The 17338-nt window shown below is 50.7% G+C and overlaps 1 long non-coding RNA gene across 1 annotated transcript; it reads right to left on the bottom strand.

The window, feature by feature from the left end:
- Positions 1–5023: 5023 nt before the first annotated feature.
- Positions 5024–16590, bottom strand: LOC142031595 (uncharacterized). Its single transcript, XR_012650569.1, has 3 exons — positions 16489–16590; positions 14493–14596; positions 5024–5137 (listed from the first exon to the last, which is right to left on the bottom strand). It is a non-coding gene; the product is annotated as an uncharacterized LOC142031595 (long non-coding RNA).
- Between the last annotated feature and the right edge of the window lie 748 nt (positions 16591–17338).

Here is a 17338-nt window from a genome sequence, read left to right as displayed (position 1 = left end):
GGGTGCTTATACCTGCTCTGCATAAAACCCAGGGACCACAGTCACTGGTCTCCAGAGGCAGCCCTGCTTTGGGCACAGGCTGGGCAGGGGACCCCTGCAGAGCTGGCGTCCCCCCGAACAGGTACCATCCCATCCCCTGTCCTGTCAAAGATGCGCTCAACCACCTGCCTAGTTCAAGGGGAAGACAAGCAATTTCAGTCCACTGCTGCCAAAGGATGCCTTGATCTTGTTGGCTGCTACGGTCAATGGAAGAAGATGCCTCCAAAACTCTGTGGATGCCTCCTGGTTGCTTAGAGCCTTGCTTAGAATTTTTTTCAACCTGTTATAACCATTATAAAAATGAACTAGCATACTCACGGTACTCAGAAAAATCCTTCCATGTGTTTCCATGTGAAAATGCATTTTTATAAGAGACATGGTTCCGTGTCCAAGGGTGTCAGCACCACATCTTTCCAAAATGACGCTGGAAATCTTAGAAAGGCAAAGACCACAGAGTCCTGCAGTGAACATCTCTGTGTAAATGCCCTGGTGTCAGCTTGCTGTTTTCAGGAGAGGTCAGCATATTTACATAGATGTGTTAATAGGGCAGCCGCCAAAATCTCCTCTAAGATGTTTTGAAAGCTTAAAAAAAAACCCCTCAAATATATTTTTTTTTCAACATCTGCAGTCAATGAAAGGAGAGATGCAAATCTGCTGTCATTTGCATGCAAATTTTTTTACATCAAATCAGTGACAGAATGCACAATAAACACACTTTAAATTGAAATATTCCACGTTCACTTCCTCCTAGCCTTGCCTGCAGCTGGGATCCAATTTTCATGCACGGCTCCACACAGGTGACCATCCTCCAGCGGCTCTGAAGCCAGGAAGAGTGTGGGGAAGATGGAATTACAGAGGCAAAGTAATTGCAACCAGCTCATGACTCAAAAACCAGCTGTCATGCGAGAGAGTAAAGATGAAGCTTCTTCAGAAATAAATGCTGTTAAAAGAGTCTGTATCTGTCTTAAACCCTAAAGCATCCTTTATGATAACTGCTAACATTTTGATCACAGGGAAATATGATAATCGGTCGCCCTGGAGTCCACACAATCAGGAAAAATAGCAAATATCTCTGTAAGGCTTGTTTGCTACAGGCTTTAAACAGCTCCTTTGATGTACAACAACACTGCAAGGAAGGGAAGGGCTCAGAACATCAGTGCAGAAATGGGCAAAGAATGTCCAGCGAGGCTAAGGGCTTTGCTTGGCTCATGTAGGAAGTGCAGGAGAACTGGGAACTGAGCTGTGTTCCCCCAGGCCTTACAGTTATGCCTTTGTGTCCTATTGCTATGACAATTCCCAACCCCGTCTCCATCCTCATCTCCACCTCCCATCCCCAACCCCAGCCACATCCCCATCCTCATACCCAACCCCATCCCCATCCCCATCCTGATCCTCATCCCCATCCCCATCCTCATCCCCATCCCCATCCCCATCCCAGGCACTTTCTCTTTCTTTTCCATATGAGACACAGCAGCCCATGCAGGCTCTCCATCTCCAGCTTTGTGCCAAGTAACGCCGATTTTAGAATTCACACAAAAGTGCTTCAGAGCCCGTCTGCAAGGGTGAGCTCAGCCACAGCTGCACATCGATCTCCTCATGCCATGACTAACCTCACCAGTGCACCAGGCACGTCCCGCTTTCCCTTTCAGAGTCTCTTGGTTTCTGTGACGTACTCAAAGCTATTTTCTGTAGCTGGTGCTTCACTTTTCCTACCGGTAGAAAGTGTTTCCTGATGTCTGACCAAAATCCTTCCTGCTGTAATTTAAACCTGCTCATTCTTGTCATAGTTGGTCAGCTGAATATTTTTGCTGGAGATTCCAGCAGCTCCCGGTGAACCTCGTGCTCTCCCCATCCCCATAGCGCTGCGCCTCTGTTGAGTTCAGCCTGCGGCTTTCCCAGGGAACACGCATTCGCTAGGAGGGCAAACCAAAGGCAACGCTGTGTAAATCAATCATTTTTTTTTTTAATAGCCTGAGGGCCGGTTTGCTAGCCTTTGGATTGCTGGATGCTCCCGCGCGTTGCTCGCCGGTGCTGCGGGAGTAGGACAGGTTCGCCTGGGCTGGTTCCGGCGAGACGGCTGGTGGTGTGGGAGCGTTTAAAAGTCACCTGGGTCTGTCTCCGCCGTGCAACAGCCGCAGCTGCTCGCTTGCAGCACAGGCATGCCTCGCCGTGACTCACAAGCTATTAAAAGCCACATTTCCCCCTACATTGCTCTACCTAAAGATATAGATAGGCGCCCAGCGAGAACTGTAAAGGCACTTAGGCTCGTTAGTTAGATCTCACTGGAAGTTAAGCACCAAATTCACCTGCCTGTTAGAAATGAAATGCCTTTTGAAATCGAGCCTTGGGCACTTCTGAACTCCTTAACCAAGCTGGAAACCCCAGGTCACCCAAGACACAGGTCAGCGAAGCAGAGCTGCATGCACCTTCCTGTCCTCATTTCTGCGTGTGGCAAAGCCTACAAGCCTGGGGAAGCAGGGAAGGCACACGCAGGAGAAATCCTAGTGAAATTCTGCACAAAGAGCCAATGTTATTGCCCACTTGTTGCACCCCTGCACATATATTTTGAGAGGAACTTCTCCAGACTGTCAGAAGCACTGCCGGAAAGAAAAGAAACCACAACCCTGAAAGGGTCCTAAACTTATCTGTTTCTCTTTTGTCTGCAAAACTCTCCGCAGAGCTCAAGAAGAAATGTCAAAGATAGGGCAGGAAGGTGTGATGGAGTGTTATCTGCCCAGGGTGTTGTTGGCCTGCACGCATGTGTGTGAGCATGCACACACACGTGTGCTCTCCTTTGGCTTCCTGAGACAAAGCAGAGTTTGCATTTGCTATTCAAAGGCCATTTAAAATACAGGATTGTTGAGCTGCTTCTTTTCTCCTTTTTTTTTTTTCCCCCAAGAAATTTAAAACCTGTTTGAGACCACCTTATCTGGTAGGTGATGGGATAATTGGAAATGCCTTGGTATAGCTAACATGTCTAAAGATACACAGAGGAGCAGCATGAACGTCTCAGAGACACGCATGAACTTAATAAATGTTAGGGACAAAGCTAATAACCGCTTTGCCATCTCAACAGCTCTTTAGCTGATATAAGTGAACTAACATTTTTCCCAGTGTTTTTTGCTGTTATTTAACCCTGTGAGAGAGCAGGATCTGCAACCACCTGTAAAACACCCATGGTCTGACTTTTCCTGAATCAGCAGCACATCTGCCCAAGGTCTCCTTGGCAAACCTTGTAAGCTGCCTCTGGAAAAGCTCAGATGCTGCCGGCTGCAGGTCAGCCAGCAAATACTTCCTCTCTGGCTTATGTGCCCATAGGCAGGAAGAATGCTATTTGTGGCAATCTCCCACCTTTTCTGTTAAAAATAAAGTTTGAAAGCAGTTCAGAGCTTCCTGCCAAATGATAGGAAGAGCGATGGCACCAAGTATTTACAGAGAAGCAGGCAATGTCATTCTGGTGCTTCACTCCTTTCTCCATTTCCCCTCACATTTGGTGGTCTAGAGAGCCTTCAAGGTTCATATCCAGCATCAGGGTGCAATGACCCCGCGGTAGAGGACCCCCTCACTTCAAGCGTGGAGCACCAGGAGAGGTGCAGCTATCAAAAAACCCAGCAGAAAAATGTGTAACTTGAAGCAGAACCGATGGCAGCAGGTGGTGGGAAGCTGGAGAGATACGGTCACCCTCCGACAGATGCAGGTGTCTAGCAAGCTTGCCCTGCAGGGGCTAAGAAGAGCACCTGTGAACTTGCAGTGATATCCAAACCTGCTCTATTCTGCAGGAAAGCTGCATGGTTTCCACGGTGGTCTCAGGTGACAGCAGAGACCAAAGAGCAAACCTCCTCCTGCATACATGCAGCCACGCAGGAGACCTCCTCCCACCCGGGGAGGGCTGCAGCCCCACGCTCAGGCACATCCCACGCTGCTCTGCTTGACACCTCCCCATCAGAGAGATCACATCAGGTGCATTAGGCTAAACCCTTGCTCTAGAAAAAGCATGCCCGCACGGGCATTTTTCTGGACTAGGCATAATAAAAGCAATGCCGGTTAAATTTCTTCATGCACAAGCAGGTTTACCTGCCCTTTGGCGTCCCATATAGCTTGCATTTTATGGTAAAGCTTTTAAAAACAGTTGCATAACCTTATGCACAGGCTATCAGTTTGCCTGGGGATGGTGTGACTGATTATCTGTACAAAGGCTGCGGAAAATTCCTTGATGGGGCTGTGAAGAGAAGGCAGCTGGCTGAAGAGGCAGGCAGCCTTTCCCACCACTGATGCCCGTCAGCCCCACAGCTTGTCCCAAGCACTTCTCCACAACAGATTTACTGTGGTCATCAGCAGCAATATTTTGGCCAGGAAGGACCTCCGGAGGTCTCTAGTCCAACCTGTGCTCAATGCAGGCAGCGCAATGGTGAGCTGAGCTGGTTGCAGCTGTGCTCTGTCCCAGGTGGGCACCGTGCAATAGGCGACGTGTGCTGCTGGTCCTGGGATGAGGCTGGAAACCCTTCATTCTCCTAAAAAATGGGTTTGTGGAGGTCATCAGCTACAGCACGAGGGCTGGCAGGGGCAGGCGGCACTGGAAGCTGCTTTCTAAATATAATAGAGAGAAATGATGGGATGCTTCAGCAGAGGGACAAGTAACAGAGCGCACGTGAGGAGGTCCTGCCTGATCCCTGCCTGCGTTCCCCATGGATGGTAGGGAAGAGGCAAAGCCCAGCGTGCAGAAATCCAAGCAGCCGGAGGGGTCTGCTGGTGAAAGCAGCGCTGCAGCTCTGCAGCGAGCCGGCAGCGAGGTTGGCCCTGGCGAGGACGAGCCGCCTCGGCAGGAAAGCACATCCGCTCTTCGGCATCGGGAGTGAGTCACCGCGCCAAGCGTGAAAAGAAGTTTAACACGTGAAGACAGACGGCCTCCCTTCCCCCCTGCAGCTTCAGCAGAGAAAAAATTAATCTGCCCTTTTCCAGGAAAGTGCTTTGCAACCTGATTGCTGTCGTATCTGTTTATTAAACAAAGGTTTCAGGAGGAAATTCCTTGCTGCAGTGACAGACCGCGTTTCCGAGGATATCCCAGAGCACAAAGCAAGACGACAGTCATTTTTCACCCCTGTAATTAGAGAAAGCATGTTAGTAGATTAACGTTAAGCAACATTTACATACAGTAATATGGTTACGAGATGGTGCTCCTAACCAAATTAAAGACCGCCTTGCTCATCCACCCTTGCAGCAGGCAGAACTGTGTTCACAGCACTGTTCCCAGGGGATTTAAATACCCAATCCAAAGTCAGTCTAAACCCAGCTGTAAGATGCCTGTTGACTGCAACGAGCTTTCTGTCATCAGGCTCCTGGAGTTTGCTTTCCCTGTTGCTCATTGCATCTCAGGGCATCTTCCCAGAGGTAGATTTAGGAACAACATCCCTCCACCGCTCACATTTCCTCGGGTTTGCTCACCACTGAAAGCAGCGCAGTGCAAATCCCAGACCCGGATGCCTGGCAGGCCTTGGGCGTGGGGCAGACACAAAGTGTTTCCAGGTTCTCCTAACTTCCTTTGATGAAATGCTCCATCTTCACCCCCCCCCCAAAAAAAAAAACCCTTAGCCCAGCCACTCCCAGCTCCTCTGTAGCCATTTTCAAGGTTCCCAGACTTAACTGTCGAAGGCTGCAGACACATTTATTATCTTTTTTGCAGTGCCATCTGGCATTTGTGTATCAGAAGAAGATTACATATATGTCAAACGGGGAAAAATATCTTTTCCTGTAACAGTTGTAGAAGCAAGGGGAGAAAAAAATATAAAAAAAATTAAATCCTGTGGACCATATGGAAGGCTTTTTCTTAAGCAATCCATCTTAAGCAATTAGGAAGTGTCACAGCCAATATGCAGATCCTGGGCTTGCTGCGAGTGCTGGGACAGGAGCAGGGTGGCAGGTCAGGCTACCTGAGACACTAATAGTGCCACTGCCTGGGAACATGAAATGCCCCCCTCTCCTCTCCCAAAACGGGGCAAGAAAAGAAAAAAGAAGAGAGGCAACAAAGCAAGACAGCTTGCAGCATGCTAAGTGAATCAGAGCAATGGCCTTTCTTTGCCTTTCGGGGTTTTATCATCGCACGTCTTGCGAAAGCAATAGGTGTGAACCCGCCGTGGAGCCTCGCCAGGTTTTCAGAGCTTGCTCTGTGCCTCCTGATGCCGGGGATAGTGGAAAATTACTGGCTTCTCCTCCCAGCACCACCACACAAGCAAACTTTGGCAGGGTGAAGGAATCAACCGCTGGCATGACCCGGGAAACACTGAACAGAGACAGCATTGCCACCACATCCTGTAGAGAAGGAGCTGGTGAGTGTGGTGTGCTCACGGTGCCCTTTTCTCGATGGGGTGAGCACGGTATCTGCCTGCTTGGCAAGGTGGCTGCATGGTTGCAACCTCACCCTATGATGGATGGCCAAGAGCAACCCCTGCAACCCACCGGCTGCACCCTCCGCCTGGTGACTGCAACCGATGGTATATCACAGGGAGGAGAAGCACAGTGTCGGCCAGGGAAAAGCCTTGAGTGGAGGGTGGAAAGAGCAACTGGGGATGTGTAGGTCCTCCTTTCCCACCCCATGGCTTGCACTCACCCTTGTGCTGGGCTCCAGCGTTCTGGAGCAGCTGCGGCAGCCAGCCCCCATCAGGAAGGTGGGCAGTGGCCGCCAGCCTGGTGGCTGGTGTGGGAAAGGAGTTCCCACCGCGCCCCGGCAAAGCAAACAGGCTCACACCAGCACCACACAGGCAGCCTGGCCCCATCCTGCTGGGTGGCTGGGACACAGGGAAAACAAAAGAAATACTACAAAGCCAAACAGCATCACTGCCCAGGGCAAAGCCATCTTCCCCCACTCCTCTCGGGAAAGGCGTGCTCGTCAATTCCTCCATTTCTTACCCCTTTGACCATTTTTGCTGCTCTTATGCAAATTATCAGTGAGTGAGAGGACCAGAGGTCCTCTGTGAATCAGTTTAGCCCAGTATTTATTTTTCTTCCAGCCCCAAAAACTTCCCCTGGGTTTTACCAGTGTCAACCTAAGACGTTCCCCCTCCTTGCCCCCAGCCTCTGCTGAGTCACGCTAGCCCAGGCAGATGTTTGCAGATGTGGCAAAGGGGAGGGAGACAGACCCTGGCTGCTCTCTGTCCTTCCTCCCGTGAAAGTTTATGCCATGAAGTTATTTTTACCAGGAAATCCAGCTGTGGTCAGCCCCTTTCTGGCAGCTACCCAGCCCTGAGGATGAGGAGCACCGATAACCCGCTGCTCTGCCACCACCACGCGCCCTGCCGACCTCCCTGCCGGCTACCCCTCCCTGCCCCCCCGGCATCCCCCCCATCAGCAACAGTTGCAAAATGTCCTGTGGTGCGGGGCTGTGCCAGCAGCGAGGCAGCAGGACCCTGCGGCTGCCACCAGCACCCCTCTCCCTCCCCAGCCCGCGATTTCCCGTGCAAACACCCGCAATGGCATTTCTGTGCTGGGCCATGTGCCACTCATAACAGACAGCAGGCCTGAGTCACCAATAATGTTTCATTAAGGCTTGACTGTATCACCCCGGATTTTGGGGAGGGAAGCATGAGGGAGGGATGGAAAGTGGCCAAGGGGCAGAGAGGCAGCCGAACATCACCAGGATAATTTAAAGGACTGGGAGTTTTAAACTGAGGAGGAAGCACAGTGGAAGCACATCATGCAGGAAAGGCTTTATCTAACAAATATGGCCCTGACAGCCCCCTGTCCCCTCCAGCAAGGGCCATGAGTGAGACTGGGCAGCAGGGCGGGATGTCCAGGAGACAGCGGTGCTTCAAACATAGCCGAGACAGCAAGTGTGAGCACCCTAGTGATGCTCGAGACCCTGGCCTTCTCTGCTTTGCCCCAAAAACTTGGTGAAAGTGACAGTAGCCACCCGCACTGAAGGGTAGCCCCATGCCAGCACACTATTGCCCCTGTACTTAAAATGACACAGAAGTCAGTCAGATGGGGGAAAAATTTCCATCGGTGCCTTTTCATTGTAAAAATCCTTTTGAAAATGAAGAATAAGCATAAAAATCTTTCGCACCAGTGACAGAAAGCAATTCTTTACTCAGACCTGCTTAGCCCATGGTCCTGTCTAACAGCAACAGCTCTAGCAGCATCTCTGCCAGTTATGGTCTATAACAGGGGTGTACATTTAGGGAAAGACCATGAGGACCAGGCAAATACACAGTGATACTTTCCCAAGTAGATTTGCCTGTGCTTTAGGTCATTTCTGCTTCCTCCAGCTTGAATGACTTGTGCAATTGTTTTCCATGAGAGGTCTGCTCCAGTTATTGCTTCTGAGCCACCACTGCCACGCAGCTGGGACTCCAGCAGTTCAGTTACACGCAATGCAGGAAAATGCTTCCACACAACTTACCTGCACTGCTGATACCTCAGCCTGCTGTTTTTGTCCTGCTACTGAGCCAAGGATGACTGTGCGGTCCACCCTGCTCCCAGTGTAAGAAGAGCCTTGCTGTGCATCACACACCTGTGGGCACCACATTAAAATTGCTCCCTGCAGGTCTGTGGCAGAGGAAGGGGAACTGCCAGGTTTGCTTAGTAATGTTGATAAGAGCCTCTCAAAAATAACTGTTGTTAGAAAATTCACTCAACATGTGTCCCAGGAGAAACGTTTCTGAGGTTGCTTGTGGCTTGCTTGCTCAGGCTTCCTCGTTCTTCCCAAGGATGCGCCTGGAGACTGCTCCAGGCTCCAAACCCCCCTCTTCAGGGTCATATTGAAAGCTCTTGCTCTTGAGAACAGGACACTTCGCCCTGCCTTGACCTCTCTGCAGAAGCTGATGTACACCCCAGCACTGTGGAGCATCCCCAAACTCATTCCTTTCTTTGGCTACCACCATGAACGTTTCCAATGTTTCCCATCCCCAGTTTGCTCTGGCAGCCGGAGACCTGCCCAGCAGTGAGCTCCCGGCCCTTCTGCAACCAGTTTCTCCTTTTCTCACCTTGCCCCTTCGTTAGAAAAGCCCTCTCCTCTGTAAAATCCCACCTGGCTTCTCCTCTCCCTTGCTCAAACTCATCAGGAGCTCCTCCATCTTTGCAGGTTTGGGCAGAAGGTCAACCCCCCCAGCATCCTTGCTCTGTGTTGGGGGAAACCCCTGTCTTGCACACCCAGCTCTATGCAGGCTGCAGAAAATTGGGAAAATCAGCATTGCCTACTCCCTGGTAAGAGCAGTTCAGCTGCCATACCTTTCACAACAGAGTTTTGCCAAGCGGACACACTGGCACCACGCTCCTGCCCATTCACCGCAAGATGCTTCAGGCAGCATAAAATTAAAGCTAGTCACCAACATAACAATTACCTACATAAATACCTATATAGCCACACTGGAATTCATAACCTGCGTGCTGTCAGTTATTAAAACCCAGGCCTGTGAGTCCCTGCCCTGCGGTGCTGCCAATCTGCAGAAAAATAAGGGGATGAGAAAAATAAAGAGGTGTGATAGGAGGCTGGATGTCAAAGCGGGAACATCTGAGCAGAAATGAGAGCTGGTAGTCTGCAAGGATCCCAGTTTTTTATCTACTATCCGTTTCTTTAGATTTTATTCCTATTCTGGGAAAACTGGGAAAAAGTGTATCTGGGGTCAAATTAAACATTTTATTTTGCTAAAACGGAAAGATTTCATCTCTGTCTAACCATTAGAATAATTTCCATTTCAAAAGTAGGCTGTGATTTTTGAAATGAAAATTCAGACCATCCCATCCCCAAAGGCTAAAGTGGGATGTTTTGACAGACCTTTCTTTTTTTTACCCCTAGGGCCCTTTTGCCTGAAATCAATATATTCTTGCAGCAAGCTTTACATTTGACAGGCAGCAACTTTTCACCAGCTAAGCATCCCCTTAAATCTTCATCAGTCAGGGGCTGAGCTGTGGACAAGCTGCAGAGGTATGGCCTTTTTCTTGAGGTCCCTCTGCCCTTGGATGCAGTTTACTCCACCCTTACTGGTTATTCCTTGAAGATGTCATCTGGCAATCCACACACGTGCCTCTCATTAGCACTTAATACATAGCAAGAGGAGATTATACCTATTTCTCCCATCCAAAATAATCTTCTAATGTTTGAAAATAAATTGCAGTAATATGTACCAGCAGGTGTTACCTCTTCAATGTTGTCTTGTTTGTAGCCAGTCACAAGACAACATTCTCATAACATCAGAGGTAAGCAGATGGCACTTATTAATTTACATTGCAAATATACTCTAATATGTACATTGAAAAGCCAGTTCTGTGGGAGGCAGCTTTACCTGGCTCACAGAGTGCATCACAGACCAGACACTTCACCTGAGATCAGAATCAGTGCTGGAAGAGCACTGTCCCATTGGCTTCACTCATGCTGAAAAAAAATGATTTTCCTAGTCCTGAAATAGTGCTCTTTTTTAATTATTATTTTTTTTTATTGTGTCTTTTGGTGCAAACTGTGTTGCACCAAAGCTGGTGAGCCAGGCGCATACAGCAGGACACTGCCACAAGCTGGGGCTCAGAGGACTCCCCTTGGAGCATTATTCTGGAACAGCACTCAGAAAGTGTGGAAAATTGGAAACCCAAACCAGGACGTTGTGCTCTTTTTCTGCAAGAAGAGATGCTGTGCATTAAATGCATACCTCCCATCCACCCAGGTGACTTCCAGATGCAGAAAAGCTGCTGTTGCCGAGACTCACCATCCCTGAAACTAAGGTTAGATATTTTATCCTTGGCAGTGCTAATCACTCTCTGTGAGACACATACATCTAGCACTCCATGTTAGAACTATATATATAGACACACGTATACACATGCAGGCAGGTACACATCGATACAGATAACTCAGGCTCCCTCAAGCTTCCTAAGGTGGTGAAGTGCAGCATGGTCCCATCTCCTCCTATCTCCCTCCTCTGATTTCCCATGGAGGATCCGTGCCTCAGGGGCAACATGTGCCATTTTTTATACCAGCAGTAAAGGAGTTACACCAGAGGAACAAAGACATTTTGCACCCCCTTGGAGGCCTGTTTCCACAGGTGTCAATCAGTGCCCCAGGCACCAAACTGGAGAAAATTACACCCAAAGTTATTAGAGGCAGCAAGACTCCAGGCAGCATGAACACAGCATATGTCCAAAAGTAAACAGATTGCGTGAAACTTTTCCAACATGCTGAGGGGCCATCAGTGCCGAAATCGCTGTTCCTGAGATGTGGAGCTGATTGCAGGGAGAGGAATGTGTGGTGGGAAGGAGCTGCTGGCACTGTTTGCTCCCCTTGCTGTGGAGTGGTGTCCGCATTTGCAGCTCCATTGGTGGCTCTGTTGAAGCACGTGCTGACCCACCACGCTGCAAGCAGAGATGCATGGACATGTGGAGATTGACATGCTTGCAAAGCATGCAAAGTATTTTCTTGGCCAGGCCACCCGGCAAATCCTGCTCCAGTAATGATTGGGACTGGATGGAGAATTATCAATGCAGATGGACTTAGACTAAAATAGCTCCGTCCCGTCTCCCCTTCCCCCTCCCCCACTCCTATCTTCTGCAAACTGACACAGTTGAAAATTGTCGAGTAGCTTTCTGGAAGAGGCACAAATAAATTGGCAGCAAAGGGAACCCAACATCACCAAGAAATCAAAGAGGTGTAACTTTCGGTTAAAGGCATCTCAGAGGTCCTGGGATAGGGGAGCAGCAGCCCAGCCTTCTTACTGTGGACACCATGGCTGCAAAACTCAGCCCAGCTCCAAAGGCTGCTGCAAGGGAGAAGGACAGTCCAAGCACTGCAGCGTAGCCTCCAACACAAAACCTGCCAAAGGCATCCAGCCTGTCCAGCAATCTCTCTCTGTGCTGACTAGCGCAGGGGCTGATCCCAAAATCCAGCTCCCACCCATCCTGTTTGAAGACCTTGCCACTCAGGTCCATACCTGGCTTCAGCCTGGGGAGGTCAGGGATCCGGTCTTCCACTATACCTCCCATGCTGCAGCTTGGCTTGCTGTCTTCTTGGCAGGACCTCATGGCAGGATCACGCCGGCTGCGGGACCCCACCACTTGAGGTGTCCACATCACACACCCCCTGCTCCCGGGCCCTCTTGACAACTCATGGGGCAGACACAGGCTCAGGGCAGCCACAAAGTGGTGGCAAGGGCTCTGCCCTGCCTCATGGGGATCTAGCAGTGCTACGCACTGCAGATGCTGTGGGGTACACAGAAGTCATGCCATGGGAAAGGGAGAGGGTACTGGGGGAAGTGGGCCCTGGGGAGCTCTGAGTTGAACCCAGCAGGGAACAGCACAAGACAATAGATGCCTCTGCTCCAAAAATAGCTGGCAATGTGGATGCTTTCCAAGGAGGAACCCAAATCTGGAGAGTGCACGAGGCAGGCAGCAGCATGTTGGATGCCAGAGGAGCTGGACAGGCACATTTCAGAAAGCCAAACAAGCATGCCGACAAATAGGCAACGTGGCAGCCAGAGGCCTGAATGAGCAGGTGGTGAAACTGCACGTCTTGCTGAAAGACATGCTGGGCTTGGAAACTGGTCGTGCAAGGCTGGCAGGGCAGCCTGCAGGCTGCCAGGGAGCCCGCCCGGCACCCTGCTTCTTCAGAGAGCCTCAAACATGCTCCTTTCCCCCAGGGCAGGACAGACTGGTCCCACCACGACCACCTTGGTGTGCTCCACTCCTCTCCCCACCAGCCTTTGACGGGTTCCTGCAGCGCTTCCAAAAGGGAGGGATGTGCAATGGTCCCACTCCCATAGCTGAGCCTCTTATCTATTTCCCAGGCACTGAACCGGGAGCGGTGCCAGATGGCAGGGTGGCCTTGTACCTGGCAGGGCGTAGAGAACTTATGGAGCTGCTGCATATCTTCCATGGGCTCAAGGCTTGAAGCTGCACAGCTCCTGCGTTTGAAACAGCATCTTCCCCTTGACGCTGCAGAGCAGTGCCAGAACTGGGGCTGCAACATGCCCTCATGGCTTGCATCCCGCGACACCAGGCTCAGTGGGAGACCAAGGAATAGATGGAGCAGAAGTGCCAGATGCCATCACTGTGTCTGATTCTCTCCAGACACATTGGACTGATATTCCCAAACAGGAGCAACAAGAGCATCCCAGCCACCTCACACTGTCACCATGCTTTGAGAAGCTGCTTCTTCCCCTCCCCATAGTGGCTCCCATTCTCTCCATTTCCACCACCTGGTGTTCACTGGGTGTTTGGCCACAACCTCCAGCTCATACCTGTGACCCTGGGGAGTTCCTGACAGTCACCTGCCGAGCACTGGCAATGCCCAGCCAAAGCCAGGTAGGTCAGCACAGTGAAAGTGTTGCTTCTACCCCATGTCACCTGTGTTCAGCAATTGCTGTGACCTCCAGGGAAAAAAAAAACCAACAACGTCAAGACGCTGTGTTAAAAAGCAGAGAAGTAAGACTTAAAAGATTCAGAAGTAAGACTTTGGTTCATGTGCCTTTTGAAAGTCTTCTGCTGTTTCAGCCTGCATGGGTCCCAGCTGCAGAGTCTGTCCTGCAAGCAGAGGAACAGAAGTGCTCTTGCTTGCTCCTTTCTTTTGGACAAACCATGGATGGAGATGGCTCAGAAAATATTGCAGAGTTTGGGGTGAACATGCAGTCTTCTGCAGCACGACATGCACAACGCAGTCTGCCACGCTACAGTACAAGTGGGACAATCCCTAGTGCTGCTGGGTTGCTGTTGGAGAGATTGTACAGATCTAGTTTTTTTCCCTGAGTTCACAGGACAGATGCAGCCATGTGAGCAGCTTCCTGTTGATGCAGATGCTCTGGCTCTTTACTGAAGTTGTTCTCCAACAAATATTGTTAAAGCCTGTTCAAAATCTAGGTGCAAAATTAAAGTGCCTGGGCATCGTGGCATAACATCAACCCTGCGTGATTTAAAATCCTCATGCCATCAGATCTGAGCAAGGTGAGCCCGAGATCTGGTGCAGCACGTGCCTGCTGTCCCCTCTCTGCTGCAGCCACCCTAGTGCCCATGGCGAGAGCTGGATCTGCAGGACCTGAACGATGGCAGAACATCACCCATGCTTGCAGAGTCTGCACTCCGGAGAGGAAATTCACTCCAGTTGCCAGTTCTGGGCGATAAGACAATCTCCCTCCATCTCTTATTGCCACTTGCGCCACCCCTTCATTCTTTTTTTTTTTCCGGTTGCACCAAACAGCCTGCACTCCCCAGAGTTTTGTACCCTGCTCTGTGTTCTCCCCTGATTACACTGCGTCACATTGACGTCAGGGAGGCAGCGAGGGCAGGCTAATGGGGCTTCTTTCATAACCTGCCTGCCCTGGGGGCACTCGTTAAAAGTTGGGGCTGCGTGATACACAGGTAACGGCATTGGAGACTGATTGCGAGCAGTCCTGAGGGAACCCACACTGGTTTTTCCGCACAGCCTCCCTGCCAAACCAGGAAGAGAGCAAACACGCTGAGAACGAAGGCTGGAAAAGGGCAGGTACCTGTCTTGGCTGGCGGGGCTCAGGGTGCTTGCACAAGGCAGTTTGCAGCAGTGATTTCTTCGTGCATTGCTGAGCTGGCAGCGCTCATACAGGGGGAATCAATTCTAGAAAGTGAAAAAAAAATAGTTTAAAACTCAAGTTGTTGCAGACTTTGGAGCTTGGCATGGCCATTTTTGCAGGTTCAGGATTTTTTTGGCGTTGTGATCAAGTGAGGTCGTGGGAGAAGACAGCTTCTGTGTTCAATGGACCACATCATGGTCTGGGTTTCATTTGGATGGACTGTAACAGAAATTCCCTGTGAGAGGTTACGGGCTGCCAGGAAGGGGCATGCAAAAAGCTGGAGGGTGGGGACAGGGCTATCCATCCAGAACTGTGGGGCAGATCCTTGCTCCCAAGCTCAGGGGGGTTGCTCCAGGGTCTGCACAGGACCCTCTGCATCCATCCTGGAACAAAAGATCGGGGGGTCTGGGCACAAGCCTCTGGCTTGGGCAGTACTTCTTATTTATCCATACGGGTCTGGCAGCTCAGTGCTCGGCTGTGGGTATTCACACCAAGCATCAGCCCTGTCAGGAGCACATCAGAGTTATCCCGTGCTCTCAGGTTGGACATGGCCCATAGCATTGAGGGGGACGGGTTTTCAATTTTTCCATTTCCCTTTTGCTCGAGTGTCTTCTGAAAAAAAAAAAATCAATAAAAAAAATCTTTAAGAGTTCCCTAGCCCTGCCTCCTCCTTCATGCCTGCTCCTCACTGGAAAACAAGAAGGATTACCTCAGCTGCTGGATTTCTCTTGCTCAAGGAGGGTTGTTTGCAGTAACTCATGGCATGGCTATATGTTAAATGCTGGCCCAGCCTGGGTTTCAAAGAGCCTGGGTTTTGGGAAGAGGGCATAAATTTGGGCCACAACCCTAATTTTCAGACTTTGATCTCTTCTTCCCGTGTAATGAAAATCCATTTCTTGTCTTTGGGGAGCCTATTGTACACAGAAGAGACCGGAGTGGTTTGCATATGGAAAAGAATTACTATGAGTTGCTTTTTAAAACATTTTTTATTGATGTGCTCCCGGTCTCCTGTTTGCTGGTGGGTAATTAAGTCAATTAACAAGCATCTGTTTATTTATTTCCCTCATTTATGGATGTAAGCAGTTTGGGTAGCAGTTTGTAACAAGGGCCTGCTGTAACTTGCCTGCCGATACATGAATATTCAGGCAATTGCTTGCCTCTATCTACGGGGACCTGCCTCCTCCGCCTCGGGGAAGCTGGGCACAAGCTCCAGGGCGGGCAGTGACATGGCAGACTGTGCTGGCATGGGGCTGCGATCCTGCCCTGGTAGCATTCGGGAGCATGGCAGCAGCATGGTCTGCAGAAGATGGAGCACCGCTGCTGCTGGCTCCCTGCTGCATTAGGGCCCGTCCTGCAGACAATGCCTGCGTTTGGTATTTTTCCTGGGTGTAGGCACCCATAAAATAAGTTCCCTCCTGATCTGCATTTTGGCAAAGCCCCTCAGACACTCTTGAAGCCCTGTTGGGCTTTTGTGTCCCTCCCGCAGACCAAGGCTTCAGCATCCTTTGAAAAACCAGGCTTTGGGTACCATGCTTGCAGGAAAGCCTGCAGAGGCTGGAAACCAGCGCCCACCTCCCCTCTGCCCGCAGAAGGATGGCCTGACATCACCCCAGCACACCCATCGATGGCCTAACGCATCGCTGCAGCCATGGCACCCCTCTCCTCCCCAAACCCACGCACTGTGCTCTTCCCGGGTGGCTGGGAGAGGGAGCACCACCAGGGAAGCAGCAGCTCCCCGGGAATTCATCATCAGTGGGTTCATGTGGGTGCATCTCTGACAAGCCCATCAACCCTCCTGGCCAGCTGGGCTGCTCCTGACCTTCTGGTGGAGGCTTCTCCCTGGGGCACTTTGGGGTCACCAGCGCATGCCAGGCACTGCTCGCCCCAGCTCCCCTGCAAAACAAGCTCCGTACGCCCAGAGCCAAAGGCTACGAACCTGGCAAGCGACATTCCCGCGTGGAAGATTCTACTGATGTCTTCAAAGAGTTATTTAATCACAGGGAGCACAATTAAGGAGGCCTAGGAGCAAGAGAAAAGGGATTAGCAGTATCTGGGAAGAGCATTCATCACGGCGAGCAGTTTGCAGGGGCACATCTGCTGCTGACTCCTCTCTTCCAGATGCACCGGTTTTATTGCCATGTCAGCAGGATGAATGTTTACTCCCTTTTAAAGCCGTCAGGCAACTCAGATGCCGAAACCGTGTAATGCTAAACATGCTTGTTTTCTAGAAGAGGGGGGAAACGATGCTTAGAGACAAGGGAATTGCCAGAGCAGATTAGACTGGCCTTGCATCTTCTGCTCCTGATGTGAGACGCCATCAGCAGCTCCAAAGGAGGCTGCAAGAAAGCCTGTGACTGGCAGTTGTGGGGCTACCTGCCTCCCTGCACACGTGCTTGGGAGAAGGGAGGGCAGGAGGCCTAACAACCCTTTCAAAATTCTTTGGGTTTGATAATTTAATTAGTTTAAACGAACAATTAGAGCTCAATTTAGCACCATCTCATTGCAGCATCCACTGAATGGCTGGACTTTTCCCCCCTCCTGCTCTTCAAAGAAGATGGCAGAGTTTTGGCGTCTTACAGTAAAAATCATTGGGGCTGGCAGTGCCGGACCAGGTGTGCAATCAGGGATGGAGGGGTTGCACGCTGAGGAAATGCAGGTGACAGTGGGTGAGGGAGGGCGTGCGTGGGCATGTCGTTTCCAGGGTGCGGGGAGCATCAGGGCACTGCAGGGCCCACGCTGGACATGTGCATCTTGCCATTTGGCCGAAGATCTCCAGGGTGACTGGA

Source organism: Buteo buteo, chromosome 5 (genome assembly GCF_964188355.1).
Source record: "Buteo buteo chromosome 5, bButBut1.hap1.1, whole genome shotgun sequence".
In the NCBI taxonomy this organism is placed as follows: Eukaryota; Metazoa; Chordata; class Aves; order Accipitriformes; family Accipitridae; genus Buteo; species Buteo buteo.
This window is presented reverse-complemented; position numbering and strand designations above follow the sequence as displayed.